Here is an 18,567-nt window from a genome sequence, read left to right as displayed (position 1 = left end):
CTCGATATATGGAGCGAACAGCACGACGCCCGAAACCCCAATAACTCCGTAAAACGCGCCTGACACTACCAACAATCGCCTGCAGCCGCCGCTTCACATTCACTAAGTGTGGAGTAAAACTCGCAGATAGGGACAGTAGGAATCTCCTGAATTCCTTCATGCGCGTCACTAATAAGATGACGATGCATTTGGCTACATAAATATAATCATTTTTATGTCCGCCGTTTAATCAAACATAGTTTTTATATTATACAATATACCATTATATTAATTTTTGTATATTTCAATTGCTTTTCAGTATATTATAAAAGTAGTTTGATAACTTTGCGCTCAAAGCTGTATCTTTATGTTAAGATTCTCTCTAACAACTATACAATATACCATTATATATTAATTTTTGTATATTTCAATTGTTTTTCAGTATATTGTAATAGTCGTTTGATAACAATCTATAACACTACCTTATGTTCTCAATGAATATTGAGAAATAAAGTACTTTGCGTTCAAAAATCTGTATCTTTATATTAAGATTCTCTCTAACAACTATACAATATACCATTATATATCAATTTTTGTATATTTCATTTGTTTTTCAGTATATTGTAATAGTCGTTTGATAACAATCTATAACACTACCTTATGTTCTCAGTGAATATTGAGAAATAAAGTACTTTGCGTTCAAAAATCTGTATCTTTATGTTAAGATTCTCTCTAACAACTATACAATATACCATTATATATTAAGTTTTGTATATTTCAATTGTTTTTCAGTATATTGTAATAGTCGTTTGATAACAATCTATAACACTACCTTATGTTCTCAATGAATATTGAGAAATAAAGTACTTTGCGTTCAAAAATCTGTATCTTTATGTTAAGATTCTCTCTAACAACTATACAATATACCATTATATATTAATTTTTGTATATTTCAATTGTTTTTCAGTATATTGTAATAGTCGTTTGATAACAATCTATAACACTACCCAGTAGTTCCGCTGGTGTCAAGCGATTACTAGAGCGCTAAATCTACTAGCGATTTCATGCATTACTAGTAATTAGTCTTTTCGCTAATGATTTGTAATGCAACGAGGCATTACTCGAAAAATGAATTGACAAAACCCACCCCTAAAAACAGTACTCTTTTCATTTCGCGCTCTCTCTCTCTCGTCTCTTTTGTCGCACAATTTTTTTCCAAAAATTTGACGAGTCATTTCACATTTTTCCGACTAAGAGGAAGATGTGTAATTTGCGTACGGAAAATTATAGAATATTTTTACATATAGTGAAAAAGTATTGCGCAAAAAAGTGAAAATTAATTTAATAATTGTATAAATATAATAATAAAATAAGAATAAGAACGCAACACAAGAAGAAGGCAAAAACAACCACGGACGGAGGCGCCAACACCGGATCATCACAAACAACAACAAAATCACCGCAGATCACCCAAACTCTACAACCCATAGAACCATCGCGGGATTATCCACCCATAGATCAGGTTATATACTTAATATAATTGAAAACTTATTATTACAACATTATTATACTAAAAACTAATAATATTTTTTATTTTGTACACTCATGTATGTGTATTAAATAATAAATAAAAATTAATCAAAATAGCTAATAATAAAAAAGTAATATTAATAAAGAAAATTAATTGAAAATAAATATTTGAACATGAACTAAATAAATATATATTTCTTTGTATTTCGTAAACATTTGTTTTATTTTTTGTAAAAGTGTTGTTTTCAAAAGTTTTTCTCAGGCGTAGAACCACAAGCGTTATTGGACGAGTAGAATCGTTAGCGATTTTGAATTAATGAAACCTCTAGCGTGTTCGAATTAGTCAAATCACTAGCCATTTTGAATTAACGAAAACGCTAGTGATTCGGTACTAGCGATTCACTAACGATTTTGGAACTAGTCCTTTCACCAGTGACTGGTAATGCAGAGTCGCACCGCTCGATTACTCTCGTAGGACATTGCAATGTAAAAATCGTTAGTCAAATAACAGTGCATGGAATCGGGCTGGGACCGGTGCTAATGATTCGGAATTAGTTATATTGTTAGCTCTTCTCCGATGGTACCGAACTACAGGGCACCTTATGTTCTCAATGAATATTGAGAAAATAAAGTACTTCGCGTTCAAAAAAAAAATGTTTTCTTATATTCAAATTAATTTATGAAGATTCTTAAAAAACTGTTAAAAATAATATATATATAACAAGTATGTTAAATATTATGCGAACTTCGCCCCGCCCAATTTTTATTTGAAACGCTTTTTGAACTCTGTTCAAGGCCATTTATTTGTATGGAATGTTGATATATTCAGGGAATAACGTGGAGGATGGAGTCATATGTAGAAGTTCACGTAAGTGAGGAAAGTTTCTGACTGCCATTCACTTGGGAGTGGCCAGGAACGATTCTTTTACATGTGGCTCAAGCAGCTCACAACTTCCGGTCTTAGACCAAGTATCCTCTGGGTAGCCAACAGACATCCGTCTGGAAGCGAGCTAAAGTGAGAAGGCGAATCCCGCTTATGCGGTTGTGCGTAGGGCTTGGGACCCACCACATTAAAACGAATAACCAGTGAATAAGAAACACAGGCCTCGGATGAGAAACCCCCCTTTTGATGACGACCACGGCAAACGTATAAAGGACTATGATTTAAGGGCATGCACCTGGAATGTCCGGACCCTTAATTGGGAAGGTGCCTCTGCCCAGCTGGTTGATGTCCTCGTAAGAGTAAAGGCTGACATCACCGCAATCCAAGAAATGCGATGGACGGGACAAGGACGGAAGAAGGTGGGTCCTTGTGACATCTACTACAGCGGCCATATAAAGGAGCGCAAATTCGGTGTGGGATTCGTGGTGGGAGAGAGACTCCGTCGTCGAGTCCTGGCATTCACCCCGGTGGATGAACGTCTAGCCACAATCCGCATCAAAGCGAGGTTCTTCAACATATCGCTGATTTGCGCCCACGCCCCGACGGAAGAGAAGGACGAAGTGACCAAAGATACCTTCTATGAGCGCCTAGAACGTACCTATGAGCGCTGCCCCCGCCACGATGTCAAAATCGTGCTTGGCGATTTCAACGCTAGGGTGGGTAAAGAAGGTGTCTTTGGCACAACAGTCGGAAAATTCAGCCTCCATGACGAAACATCACCAAACGGTCTGAGGCTGATCGACTTCGCCGGGGCCCGAAATATGGTCATCTGTAGCACTAGATTCCAGCATAAGAAAATCCATCAAGCTACTTGGCTGTCCCCGGATCGAATCACTCGCAACCACATCGATCATGTTGTGATAGATGGACATGTCTCCAGTGTTTTTGATGTGCGTACGCTTCGTGGTCCCAACATCGACTCAGACTTCTATCTTGTAGCAGCTAAGATACGCACCCGCCTCTGTGTAGAAAAGCGCACACGTCAACAAACACAAGGAAGGTTCGACATCGAGAAGCTGCAATCACAACCGACAGCCGAACGATTTTCTACTCGACTTGCACTCCTGCTCTCTGAGAGCACTCATCAGCATCTCGGTATAAGGGAGCTGTGGGACGGCATATCAAACTCCTTACGTACAGCTGCAACCGAAACCATTGGCTTTCGGAAAAGCCAAAAAAACAGCTGGTATGATGAGGATTGTCGTCTCGCAGTGGAGAGAAAACAGACTGCCTACCTCGCAATGTTGCGATCGACCGCAACACGAGCGGGATGGGAAAGATACCGAGAGCTGAAGAGGGAAGCGAGACGCATTTGCAGAAAAAGAAAGAAAGAGGCAGAAATGCGTGAGTATGAAGAGCTTGACAAGCTGGCCGACAGGGGTAATGCTCGAAAATTTTACGAAAAGATCCGGCGACTAACTGAAGGTTTCAAGACCGGAGCACACTCCTGTAGGACCCCCAGCGGTGATCTAGTGGTTGATGACCAGAGTATACTGTGTTTGTGGAGGGAACACTTCTCCAGCCTGCTGAATGGCAGTGAAAGTACAACACCAGGAGATGGCGAACCCGATTCCCCAATCGACGACGATGGAACAGATGTTCCATTGCCCGACCGTGAAGAAATTAGAATAGCAATTACCCGCTTGAAGAACAACAAGGCGGCGGGGGCCGATGGATTGCCGGCCGAGCTATTCAAATACGGCGGCGAAGAGCTGATAAGGTGCATGCATCAGCTTCTTTGCGAAATATGGTCGGAAGAAAGCATGCCCGACGATTGGAATCTCAGTGTACTCTGCCCAATCCACAAAAAGAGAGACCCCACAATCTGCGCCAACTATCGTGGGATAAGCCTCCTTAACATCGCTTATAAGGTTCTATCGAGCGTACTGTGTGAAAGACTAAAGCCCACCGTCAACAAACTGATTGGACCTTATCAGTGTGGCTTTAGACCTGGAAAATCAACAACTGACCAGATATTCACCATGCGCCAAATCTTGGAGAAGACCCGTGAAAAAAGGATCGACACACACCATCTATTTGTCGACTTTAAAGCTGCTTTCGACAGCACGAAAAGGAGCTGCCTTTATGCCGCGATGTCTGAATTTGGTATCCCCGCAAAACTAATACGGCTGTGTAAGTTGACGTTGAGCAACACCAAAAGCTCCGTCAGGATCGGGAAGGACCTCTCCGAGCCGTTCGATACCAAACGAGGTTTCAGACAAGGTGACTCGCTATCGTGCGACTTCTTTAACTTGATGCTGGAGAAAATTATAAGAGCTGCAGAGCTAAATAGAGAAGGTACAATCTTCTACAAGAGTGTACAGCTCCTGGCGTACGCCGATGATATTGATATCATCGGAAACAACACCCGCGCCGTTAGTTCTGCTTTTTCCCGCCTGGATAAGGAAGCGAAGCGAATGGGTCTGGTGGTGAACGAGGACAAGACGAAATATCTCCTGTCATCAAACAAACAGTCAGCGCATTCGCGTCTTGGCTCCCACGTCACTGTTGACAGTCATAACTTTGAAGTTGTAGATAATTTCGTATACCTAGGAACCAACATTAACACCGATAATAATGTCAGCCTTGAAATCCAACGCAGAATCACTCTTGCCAACAGGTGCTACTATGGACTGAGTAGGCAATTGAAAAGTAAAGTCCTCTCTCGACGAACAAAAACTAAACTCTACAAGTCCCTCATCATTCCCGTCCTACTTTATGGTGCAGAAGCGTGGACGGTGTCAACATCCGATGAGACGGCACTAGGAGTTTTCGAGAGAAAGGTTTTGCGGAAGAGTTACGGTCCCTTAAACATTGGCAACGGCGAATACCGCAGAAGATGGAATGATGAGCTGTATGTGTTGTTCGACGACATAGACATAGTCCAGCGAATAAAAAGACAGCGGCTACGCTGGCTGGGTCATGTTGTTCGAATGGATGAAAGTGCCCCAGCTCTGAAAGTTTTCGATGCAGTACCCGCTGGTGGAAGCCGAGGAAGAGGGAGACCTCCACTCCGGTGGAAGGACCAGGTGGAGAAGGACCTGTCTTCACTTGGTATTACCAATTGGCGCCAAACCGCCAAAAGGAGAGATGCGTGGCGCACTGTTGTGGACTCGGCTATAACCGCGTAAGCGGCTTCTACGCCAGTTAAGAAGAAGAACGTCTCTGATCAATTTAAATATTTTTGGCGAAGTTCGTTCTTTGTTTTGTTGTGTAGCGTGTAAACAAATAGAGAAGATGGCTCTCCAACACGCTAACATGACACATACATACCTATGTATGTACATATGAAACTGTAAAATTTTGAACTTAAACGATAAATCGGTTTGAATCATTCGAATTCTCAGAATGAACATTTTTGCTGTGTTGTAGTAAACTATTCACTACAGTGAAATTATTATTTATGGATAAAGACGGAAACCTTAGTATATATCTGGTATAAAAGTCCACGAGATTGAGATTTGAACTTGAGGTCAAAATTTTTAAAATTATTGATGAAAATTTTCGTAGAGTTAATAATAAGCACAAATTTTCATAAAATAGTTCATTTTTGATTTTATATTCAAGTTTTTAACAAATAAGTTAATTACAAAATTGTTAGTTGATAACATGTAACATTTAATTTTATAATATTAGGAAAGATAATTCTTAATTTTTAATAGTAGTATTTATTTTTTTTGAATTATAAACATTTTAATTTAACTTAGCACTAATTGGTGCACAATATTTTTGGTTAACCTGTCTCGAGCTAACACAAATAGATTTGATGGTTTTCCCACACGTGAGCATGCAACATATAATTGCCCATGGGAAAAACATGGATTATCCAAATCTAACCCACAAATGGACATTGTTTGGCCTTGAGACTTATTAATGGACATGGCAAAAGCTAAACGAATAGGAAACTGTAGTCTGTGCATTATTGAGGTTCGATTTTTTTGGTGGCATTTTATTGAAAATATTACTTCAAAGTTCAAAATAACATTTAATAAATAAAATGAAAGCTAATAATACTTACTTTTATTTAATTCGTTTAAAGAGCTTTAAATAATAAAAAGAAAGCAAAGCGTGGCCGAGATAAATTTTAAACACACGTTTTACGTTTAATAAATGGTAAATTTTAAACACACGTTTTACGTTTAATAAATTTTAGCTAAAATAAACGTTTGGACTTTTAATATAACAGCATCTGCTTCATCTAGCCTAATACAGCGCACTTATCAATTACCTTACAACGTCAGCCGTTAGTATCACAAATAAGTGTCAATAAATGTATTCTCATGTAACGCCATCTACTGCAATAGCACATATAGCTCAAAATTTAACTCCAAATGTACTCCATACTTATGTTGTGCTTAAGATAAAACAGGAAAATAGTATTTTACAGTTCATACTTAGGTTATGCTTAACTGAAAATGGGAGGCTTAAGCAATGCTTAAATAACAGCTGATTTTTGTTTTGAATTTGCTTCGAATTTTCAGCGACATCTTTCGTAGCGTAGGGCAAGTGTCCGTTCGTTTGCACTCAATAACAGCTTATACTTTTCCTTCAGTTCCCATAGGTGCTTCGACTCGCTAGTGATGAAATTTGGAGTTCTTTTGTTGTTTTCATCAATTTTTGATATAATTTTCCTCGCAAATTTATGTATTGTCTGTTATAATTTAAATATTTCAAACATATTTTTATGAATGACATTGTAAAACATATGTTGCCCATAACGTTGCCATATATCATAATAAAATTTTATAGAAATTAAGCATTGACTGTGAAACGCAAACGACTACTCAGTTTGCAACAATACTTAGCTAAGATTTTATTTAGGCACAACTTAAGTATGGACTGTGAAACCGGGCATTAGCCATACAAAATTCTATACCTAAATGCAAATAAATGAATTTTTTTTTTTGCATTTAGGAAATACATGCAGAAATCAACTCTGCGATTTCCTAAATTCCTCTGAAATCTCCCAAATTCGAGGAAGATTTACTGGAAAAGAGTGGCAACATTGCTTATATGACTGACCATACATATGTACATAACTTTATTTATTTCACGGATTGTATGTGATTTTTTCTAAAATTTAGAATATTGGAAGTCATAGATTCGTATAACTTTACCACAAATAATATAAACTTCATGCAACGCATTTTCATTTAATGTTTTAACAAGTGGCAGCATTTGTTATGACAGCCTAAATCCATGAAAATTTAGAAAGAAATATAGCGCCATCTACTGTAACATAGCGCACTTAGCGCCACCAACTGGTGGATAGCTCTTTGCTAATAATAAACAAATAATTTGCAATAAATAAATAATGCGACTATAAGGAGAATTATAAACTATCCTATCTTTCAAGTTGGACCAAACTGCACACAGTGTTAAAAATTTCATTAAAATCGGTTCAGTAGTTTAGGAGTCCATCGAAAACAAAAAACGTGACACGTGATTTTTATATATTAAGATATATATTTTATTTTTTTCAATACATAATAATATAAAATACTTAATCTAAATTATTACTATTAAACCTTATTATTACTATTGGGGATGGGGTCATATGTAGAAGTTCACGCAAGTGAGGAAAGTTTCTGATTGCCATTCACTCGGGAGTGGCCAGGAATGATTCTTTTGCATATGACTCAAGTAGCTCACGACTTCCGGTTTTAGACCAAGTATCCCCTGGGTAGCTAACAGACATCCGTTTGGAGGCGAGCTAAAGTGAGAAGGCGAAGCCCGCTTGTGCGGTTGTGTGTAGGGCTTGGGACCCACCACATAAAAAAATCTCCCCAATGAAAACAAACACCGAGCCTCGGATGAGAAACCCCCCTTTTGATGACGACCCCTGCAAACGTACTAAGGATCATGATTTGAGGGCATGCACCTGGAATGTCCGGACTCTTAATTGGGAAGGTGCCTCTGCCCAGCTGGTTGATGTCCTCATACAACTAAAGGCTGACATCACCGCCGTCCAACAAGTGCGATGGACGGGACAAGGACGGAAGAAGGTGGGTCCTTGTGCCATCTACTACAGCGGCCATATAAAGGAGCGCAAATTCGGTGTTGGATTTGTGATGGGAGAGAGACTACGTCGCCGAGTCCTGGCATTCACCCCGGTGGATGAACGTCTTGCCACAATCCGCATCAAAGCGAGGTTCTTCAACATATCGCTGATTTGCGCCCACGCCCCAACGGAAGAGAAGGACGATGTGACCAAAGATGCTTTCTATGAGCGCTGCCCCCGCCACGATGTCAAAATCGTGCTTGGCGATTTTAACGCCAGGGTGGGTAAAGAAGGTGTCTTTGGCACAACAGTCGGAAAATTCAGCCTCCATGTCGAAACATCGCCAAACGGCCTGAGGCTGATCGACTTCGCTGGGGCCCGAAATATGGTTTTCTGTAGTACCAGATTCCAGCATAAAAAAATTCATCAAGCAACGTGGCTGTCCCCTGATCGAAACACGCGCAATCAAATCGATCACGTTGTGATAGACGGAAGACATGTCTCCAGTGTTTTAGACGTGCCTACGCTCCGAGGACCAAACATTGACTCGGACCATTATCTAGTAGCAGCAAAGATACGCACTCGCTTCTGTGCAGCAAAGAACGCCCATCAACAAACACAAGGAAGGTTCGACGTCGAAAAGCTGCAATCACAACCGACAGCCGAACGATTTTCTACTCGACTTGCACTCCTGCTCTCTGAGAGCACTCATCAGCATCTCGATATAAGGGAGCTGTGGAACGGCATCTCAAACTCATTGCATACCGCTGCAGCCGAAACAATTGGTCTCCGGCAACGCCAAAAAACCAGTTGGTACGATGAGAATTGTCGTTCCGCAGTGGAGAGAAAACAGACTGCCTACCTCGCAACGTTGCGATCGACCACAACACGTTCGGGGTGGGATAGATATCGAGAACTGAAGAGGGAAGCGTGACGCATTTGCAGACGTAAAAAGAGAGAGGCCGAAATGGGTGAGTATGAAAAGCTTGAAAAGCTGGCCGACATGGGTAATGCTCGAAAATTTTATGAAAAGATGAGGCGATTAACAGAAGGTTTCAAGACCGGAGCATTATCATGTAGGGACCGAGAAGGTAATCTGGTAACGGATGTCCAGAGCACACTGGGATTATGGAGGGAACACTTCTCCGACCTGTTCAATGGCAGTGAAAGTACAACACCAGGAGATGGCGAACCCGATTCCCCAATCGATGACGATGGAATAGATGTTCCATTACCCGACCATGAAGAAATTCGAATAGCAATTACCCGCTTGAAGAACAACAAAGCGGCGGGGGCCGATGGATTACCGGCCGAGCTATTCAAATACGGCGGCGAAGAACTGATAAGGTGCATGCATCAGCTTCTTTGTAGAATATGGTCGGAAGAAAGCATGCCTGACGATTGGAATCTTAGTGTGCTCTGCCCAATCCATAAGAAGGGAGACCCCACAATCTGCGCCAACTACCGTGGTATAAGTCTCCTCAATATCGCATATAAGGTTTTGTCGAGCGTATTGTGTGAAAGACTAAAGCCCACCGTCAACGAACTGATTGGACCTTATCAGTGTGGCTTTAGACCTGGAAAATCCACAATGGACCAGATATTCACCATGCGCCAAATCTTGGAAAAGACCCGAGAGAAAAGAATCGATACTCACCATCTTTTTATCGATTTTAAAGCTGCCTAAGATAGCACGAAAAGGAGCTGCCTCTATGCCGCGATGTCTGAATTTGGTATCCCTGCAAAACTAATACGGCTATGTAAGCTGACGTTGAGCAACACCAAAAGCTCCGTCAGGATCGGGAAGGACCTCTCCGAGCCGTTCGATACCAAACGAGGCTTCAGACAGGGTGACTCACTATCGTGCGACTTCTTCAATCTATTGCTGGAAAAAATAATACGAGCTGCAGAACTAAATAGAGAGGGTACAATCTTCTACAAGAGTGTACAGCTCCTGGCGTATGCCGATGATATTGATATCATCGGAAGCAACAACCGCGCCGTTTGTTCTGCGTTTTCCAGACTAGATAAAGAAGCGAAGCATATGGGTCTGGTGGTGAATGAGGACAAGACGAAATATCTCCTGTCATCAAACAAACAGTCAGCGCACTCGCGTCTTGGCTCCCACGTCACTGTTGACAGTCATAACTTTGAAGTTGTAGATAATTTCGTTTATCTGGGAACCAACAGTAGGCAATTGAAAAGTAAAGTCCTCTCTCGACGAACCAAAATCAAACTCTATAAGTCGCTCATTATTCCCGTCCTGATGTATGGCGCTGAAGCGTGGACGATGACAACATCCGATAAGACGACTCTTGGGGTTTTCGAGAGAAAGGTTTTGCGCAAGATTTATGGTCCTCTAAACATTGGCAACGGCGAATACCGCAGACGATGGAACGATGAGCTGTACGATTTATACGACGACATTGACATAGTTCAGCGAATAAAAAGACAGCGGTTACGCTGGCTAGGTCATGTTGTACGGATGGAAGAAAACACTCCAGCTCTGAAAGTATTCGATGCAGTACCCGCTGGAGGAAGCCGCGGAAGAGGACGACCTCCACTCCGGTGGAAAGACCAAGTGCAAAGTGACCTGGCTTCACTTGGTGTTTCCAGTTGGCGCCAAAAAGCAAAAAGGAGGAATGAGTGGCGCGCTCTGGTGGATTCGGCCATAATCGCTTAAAGCGGTTATATATATATACTAGCTGACCCGGCGAACTTCGCCCCGCCCAATTTTTATTTGAAATAGTTAAAACGCTTTTTGAACTCTGTTCAAGGCCATTTATTTGTATGGAATGTTAATATATTCAGGGAATAACGTCTCTGATCAATTTAAATATTTTTGGCGAAGTTCGTTCTTTGTTTTGTTGTGTAGCGTGTAAACAAATAAAGAAGATGGCTCTCCAACACGCTAACATGACACATACATACCTATGTATGTACATATGAAACTGTAAAATTTTGAACTTAAAGGATAAATCGGTTTGAATCATTCGAATTCTCAGAATGAACATTTCCTCACTTTTAGATTTGCTGTGTTGTAGTAAACTATTCACTACAGTGAAATTATTATTTATGAATAAAGACGGAAACCTTAGTATATACATATCTGGTATAAAAATCCACGGGATTGAGATTTGAACTTGAGGTCAAAAGTTTTAAAATTATTGATGAAAATTTTCATAGAGTTGATAATAAGCACAAATTTTCATAAAATAGTTCATTTTTGATTTTATATTCAAGTTTTTAACAAATAAGTTAATTACAAAATTGTTAGTTGATAACATGTAATATTTAATTTTATAATCTTAGGAAAGATAATTCTTAATTTTTAATAGTAGTATTTATTTTTTTGAATTATAAACATTTTAATTTAACTTAGCACTAATTGGTGCACAATATTTTTGGTTAACCTGTCTCGAGCTAACACAAATAGATTTGATGGTTTTCCCACACGTGAGCATGCAACATATAATTGCCCATGGGAAAAACATGGATTATCCAAATCTAACCCACAAATGGACATTGTTTGGCCTTGAGACTTATTAATGGACATGGCAAAAGCTAAACGAATAGGAAACTGTAGTCTGTGCATTATTGAGGTTCGATTTTTTTTTTTTTTTCAAAATAAGATTTAATAAATAAAATGAAAAGCAAGCTAAAAATACTTACTTTTATTTAATTCGTTTAAAGAGTTTTAAATAATAAAAAGAAAACAAAGCGTGGCCGAGTCTGATAAATTTTAAACACACGTTTTACGTTTAATAAATGGTAAATTTTAAACACACGTTTTACGTTTAATAAATTTTAGCTAAAATAAACGTTTGGACTTTAATATAACAGCATCTGCTTGTATAGCGCCATCTAGCCATCTAGTATCACAAATAAGTGTCAATAAATGTATTCTCATGTAGCGCCATCTACTGCAATAGCACATATAGCTCTAAATTTAACTCCAAATGTACTCCATACTTATGTTGTGCTTAAGATAAAACAGGAAAATAGTATTTTACAGTTCATACTTAGGTTATGCTTAACTGAAAATGGGAGGCTTAAGCAATGCTTAAATAACAGCTGATTTTTGATTTGAATTTGCTTTGAATTTTCAGCGACATCTTTCGTAGCGTAGGGCAAGTGTCCGTTCGTTTGCACTCAATAACAGCTTATACTTTTCCTTCAGTTCCCATAGGTGCTTCGACTCGCTAGTGATGAAATTTGGAGTTCTTTTGTTGTTTTCATCAATTTTTGATATAATTTTCCTCGCAAATTTATGTATTGTCTGTTATAATTTAAATATTTCAAACATATTTTTATGAATGACATTGTAAAACATATGTTGCCCATAACGTTGCCATATATCATAATAAAATTTTAGAGAAATTAAGCATTGACTGTGAAACGCAAACGACTACTCAGTTTGCAACAATACTTAGCTAAGATTTTATTTAGGCACAACTTAAGTATGGACTGTGAAACCGGGCATTAGCCATACAAAATTCTATACCTAAATGCAAATAAATGAATTTTTTTTTTGCATTTAGGAAATACATGCAGAAATCAACTCTGCGATTTCCTAAATTCCTCTGAAATCTCCCAAATTCGAGGAAGATTTACTGGAAAAGAGTGGCAACATTGCTTATATGACTGACCATACATATGTACATAAAATTTATTTATTTCACGGATTGTATGTGATTTTTTCTTAAATTTAGAATATTGGAAGTCATAGATTCGTATAACTTTACCACAAATAATATAAACTTCATACAACGCATTTTCATTTAATGTTTTAACAAGTGGCAGCTTTTGTTATGACAGCCTAAATCCATGAAAATTTAGAAAGAAATATAGCGCCATCTACTGTAATATAGCGCACTTAGCGCCACCAACTGGTGGATAGCTCTTTGCTAATAATAAACAAATAATTTGCAATAAATAAATAATGCGACTATAAGGAGAGTTATAAACTATCCTATCTTTCAAGTTGGACCAAACTGCAAACAGTGTTAAAAATTTCATTAAAATCGGTTCAGTAGTTTAGGAGTCCATCGAAAACAAAAAACGTGACACGTGATTTTTATATATTAAGATATATATTTTATTTTTTTCAATACATAATAATATAAAATACTTAATCTAAATTATTACTATTAAACCTTATTATTACTATTGGGGATGGGGTCATATGTAGAAGTTCACGCAAGTGAGGAAAGTTTCTGATTGCCATTCACTTGGGAGTGGCCAGGAATGATTCTTTTGCATATGACTCAAGTAGCTCACGACTTCCGGTTTTAGACCAAGTATCCCCTGGGTAGCTAACAGACATCCGTTTGGAGGCGAGCTAAAGTGAGAAGGCGAAGCCCGCTTGTGCGGTTGTGTGTAGGCCTTGGGACCCACCACATAAAAAAATCTCCCCAATGAAAACAAACACCGAGCCTCGGATGAGAAACCCCCCTTTTGATGACGACCCCTGCAAACGTACTAAGGATCATGATTTGAGGGCATGCACCTGGAATGTCCGGACTCTTAATTGGGAAGGTGCCTCTGCCCAGCTTACAACTAAAGGCTGACATCACCGCCGTCCAACAAGTGCGATGGACGGGACAAGGACGGAAGAAGGTGGGTCCTTGTGCCATCTACTACAGCGGCCATATAAAGGAACGCAAATTCGGTGTTGGATTTGTGGTGGGAGAGAGACTACGTCGCCGAGTCCTGGCATTCACCCCGGTGGATGAACGTCTTGCCACAATCCGCATCAAAGCGAGGTTCTTCAACATATCGTTGATTTGCGCCCACGCCCCAACGGAAGAGAAGGACGATGTGACCAAAGATGCTTTCTATGAGCGCCTAGAACGCACCTATGAGCGCTGCCCCTGCCACGATGTCAAAATCGTGCTTGGCGATTTTAACGCCAGGGTGGGTAAAGAAGGTGTCTTTGGCACAACAGTCGGAAAATTCAGCCTCCATGACGAAACATCGCCAAACGGCCTGAGGCTGATCGACTTCGCTGGGGCCCGAAATATGGTTGTCTGTAGTACCAGATTCCAGCATAAAAAAATTCATCAAGCAACGTGGCTGTCCCCTGATCGAAACACGCGCAATCAAATCGATCACGTTGTGATAGACGGAAGACATGTCTCCAGTGTTTTAGACGTGCGTACGCTCCGAGGACCAAACATTGACTCGGACCATTATCTAGTAGCAGCAAAGATACGCACTCGCCTCTGTGCAGCAAAGAACGCCCATCAACAAACACAAGGAAGGTTCGACGTCGAAAAGCTGCAATCACAACCGACAGCCGAACGATTTTCTACTCGACTTGCACTCCTGCTCTCTGAGAGCACTCATCAGCATCTCGATATAAGGGAGCTGTGGAACGGCATCTCAAACTCATTGCATACCGCTGCAGCCGAAACAATTGGTCTCCGGCAACGCCAAAAAACCAGTTGGTACGATGAGAATGCCTACCTCGCAACGTTGCGATCGACCACAACACGTTCGGGGTGGGATAGATATCGAGAACTGAAGAGGGAAGCGAGACGCATTTGCAGACGTAAAAAGAAAGAGGCCGAAATGGGTGAGTATGAAAAGCTTGAAAAGCTGGCCGACATGGGTAATGCTCGAAAATTTTATGAAAAGATGAGGCGATTAACAGAAGGTTTCAAGACCGGAGCATTATCATGTAGGGACCGAGAACGTAATCTGGTAACGGATGTCCAGAGCACACTGGGATTATGGAGGGAACACTTCTCCGACCTGCTCAATGGCAGTGAAAGTACAACACCAGGAGATGGCGAACCCGATTCCCCAATCGATGACGATGGAATAGATGTTCCATTACCCGACCATGAAGAAACTCGAATAGCAATTACCCGCTTGAAGAACAACAAAGCGACGGGGGCCGATGGATTACCGGCCGAGCTATTCAAATACGGCGGCGAAGAACTTATAAGGTGCATGCATCAGCTTCTTTGTAGAATATGGTCGGAAGAAAGCATGCCTGACGATTGGAATCTTAGTGTGCTCTGCCCAATCTATAAGAAGGGAGACCCCACAATCTGCGCCAACTACCGTGGTATAAGTCTCCTCAATATCGCATATAAGGTTTTGTCGAGCGTATTGTGTGAAAGACTAAAGCCCACCGTCAACGAACTGATTGGACCTTATCAGTGTGGCTTTAGACCTGGAAAATCCACAATGGACCAGATATTCACCATGCGCCAAATCTTGGAAAAGACCCGAGAGAAAAGAATCGATACTCACCATCTTTTTATCGATTTTAAAGCTGCCTAAGATAGCACGAAAAGGAGCTGCCTCTATGCCGCGATGTCTGAATTTGGTATCCCTGCAAAACTAATACGGCTATGTAAGCTGACGTTGAGCAACACCAAAAGCTCCGTCAGGATCGGGAAGGACCTCTCCGAGCCGTTCGATACCAAACGAGGCTTCAGACAGGGTGACTCACTATCGTGCGACTTCTTCAATCTATTGCTGGAAAAAATAATACGAGCTGCAGAACTAAATAGAGAGGGTACAATCTTCTACAAGAGTGTACAGCTCCTGGCGTATGCCGATGATATTGATATCATCGGAAGCAACAACCGCGCCGTTTGTTCTGCGTTTTCCAGACTAGATAAAGAAGCGAAGCATATGGGTCTGGTGGTGAATGAGGACAAGACGAAATATCTCCTGTCATCAAACAAACAGTCAGCGCACTCGCGTCTTGGCTCCCACGTCACTGTTGACAGTCATAACTTTGAAGTTGTAGATAATTTCGTTTATCTGGGAACCAACAGTAGGCAATTGAAAAGTAAAGTCCTCTCTCGACGAACCAAAATCAAACTCTATAAGTCGCTCATTATTCCCGTCCTGATGTATGGCGCTGAAGCGTGGACGATGACAACATCCGATAAGACGACTCTTGGGGTTTTCGAGAGAAAGGTTTTGCGCAAGATTTATGGTCCTCTAAACATTGGCAACGGCGAATACCGCAGACGATGGAACGATGAGCTGTACGATTTATACGACGACATTGACATAGTTCAGCGAATAAAAAGACAGCGGTTACGCTGGCTAGGTCATGTTGTACGGATGGAAGAAAACACTCCAGCTCTGAAAGTATTCGATGCAGTACCCGCTGGAGGAAGCCGCGGAAGAGGACGACCTCCACTCCGGTGGAAAGACCAAGTGCAAAGTGACCTGGCTTCACTTGGTGTTTCCAGTTGGCGCCAAAAAGCAAAAAGGAGGAATGAGTGGCGCGCTCTGGTGGATTCGGCCATAATCGCTTAAAGCGGTTATATATATATACTAGCTGACCCGGCGAACTTCGCCCCGCCCAATTTTTATTTGAAATAGTTAAAACGCTTTTTGAACTCTGTTCAAGGCCATTTATTTGTATGGAATGTTAATATATTCAGGGAATAACGTCTCTGATCAATTTAAATATTTTTGGCGAAGTTCGTTCTTTGTTTTGTTGTGTAGCGTGTAAACAAATAAAGAAGATGGCTCTCCAACACGCTAACATGACACATACATACCTATGTATGTACATATGAAACTGTAAAATTTTGAACTTAAAGGATAAATCGGTTTGAATCATTCGAATTCTCAGAATGAACATTTCCTCACTTTTAGATTTGCTGTGTTGTAGTAAACTATTCACTACAGTGAAATTATTATTTATGAATAAAGACGGAAACCTTAGTATATACATATCTGGTATAAAAATCCACGGGATTGAGATTTGAACTTGAGGTCAAAAGTTTTAAAATTATTGATGAAAATTTTCATAGAGTTGATAATAAGCACAAATTTTCATAAAATAGTTCATTTTTGATTTTATATTCAAGTTTTTAACAAATAAGTTAATTACAAAATTGTTAGTTGATAACATGTAATATTTAATTTTATAATCTTAGGAAAGATAATTCTTAATTTTTAATAGTAGTATTTATTTTTTTGAATTATAAACATTTTAATTTAACTTAGCACTAATTGGTGCACAATATTTTTGGTTAACCTGTCTCGAGCTAACACAAATAGATTTGATGGTTTTCCCACACGTGAGCATGCAACATATAATTGCCCATGGGAAAAACATGGATTATCCAAATCTAACCCACAAATGGACATTGTTTGGCCTTGAGACTTATTAATGGACATGGCAAAAGCTAAACGAATAGGAAACTGTAGTCTGTGCATTATTGAGGTTCGATTTTTTTTTTTTTTCAAAATAAGATTTAATAAATAAAATGAAAAGCAAGCTAAAAATACTTACTTTTATTTAATTCGTTTAAAGAGTTTTAAATAATAAAAAGAAAACAAAGCGTGGCCGAGTCTGATAAATTTTAAACACACGTTTTACGTTTAATAAATGGTAAATTTTAAACACACGTTTTACGTTTAATAAATTTTAGCTAAAATAAACGTTTGGACTTTAATATAACAGCATCTGCTTGTATAGCGCCATCTAGCCATCTAGTATCACAAATAAGTGTCAATAAATGTATTCTCATGTAGCGCCATCTACTGCAATAGCACATATAGCTCTAAATTTAACTCCAAATGTACTCCATACTTATGTTGTGCTTAAGATAAAACAGGAAAATAGTATTTTACAGTTCATACTTAGGTTATGCTTAACTGAAAATGGGAGGCTTAAGCAATGCTTAAATAACAGCTGATTTTTGATTTGAATTTGCTTTGAATTTTCAGCGACATCTTTCGTAGCGTAGGGCAAGTGTCCGTTCGTTTGCACTCAATAACAGCTTATACTTTTCCTTCAGTTCCCATAGGTGCTTCGACTCGCTAGTGATGAAATTTGGAGTTCTTTTGTTGTTTTCATCAATTTTTGATATAATTTTCCTCGCAAATTTATGTATTGTCTGTTATAATTTAAATATTTCAAACATATTTTTATGAATGACATTGTAAAACATATGTTGCCCATAACGTTGCCATATATCATAATAAAATTTTAGAGAAATTAAGCATTGACTGTGAAACGCAAACGACTACTCAGTTTGCAACAATACTTAGCTAAGATTTTATTTAGGCACAACTTAAGTATGGACTGTGAAACCGGGCATTAGCCATACAAAATTCTATACCTAAA

This window comes from Zeugodacus cucurbitae, chromosome X (genome assembly GCF_028554725.1).
Source record: "Zeugodacus cucurbitae isolate PBARC_wt_2022May chromosome X, idZeuCucr1.2, whole genome shotgun sequence".
Classification (NCBI taxonomy): domain Eukaryota; kingdom Metazoa; phylum Arthropoda; class Insecta; order Diptera; family Tephritidae; genus Zeugodacus; species Zeugodacus cucurbitae.
This window is presented reverse-complemented; position numbering follows the sequence as displayed.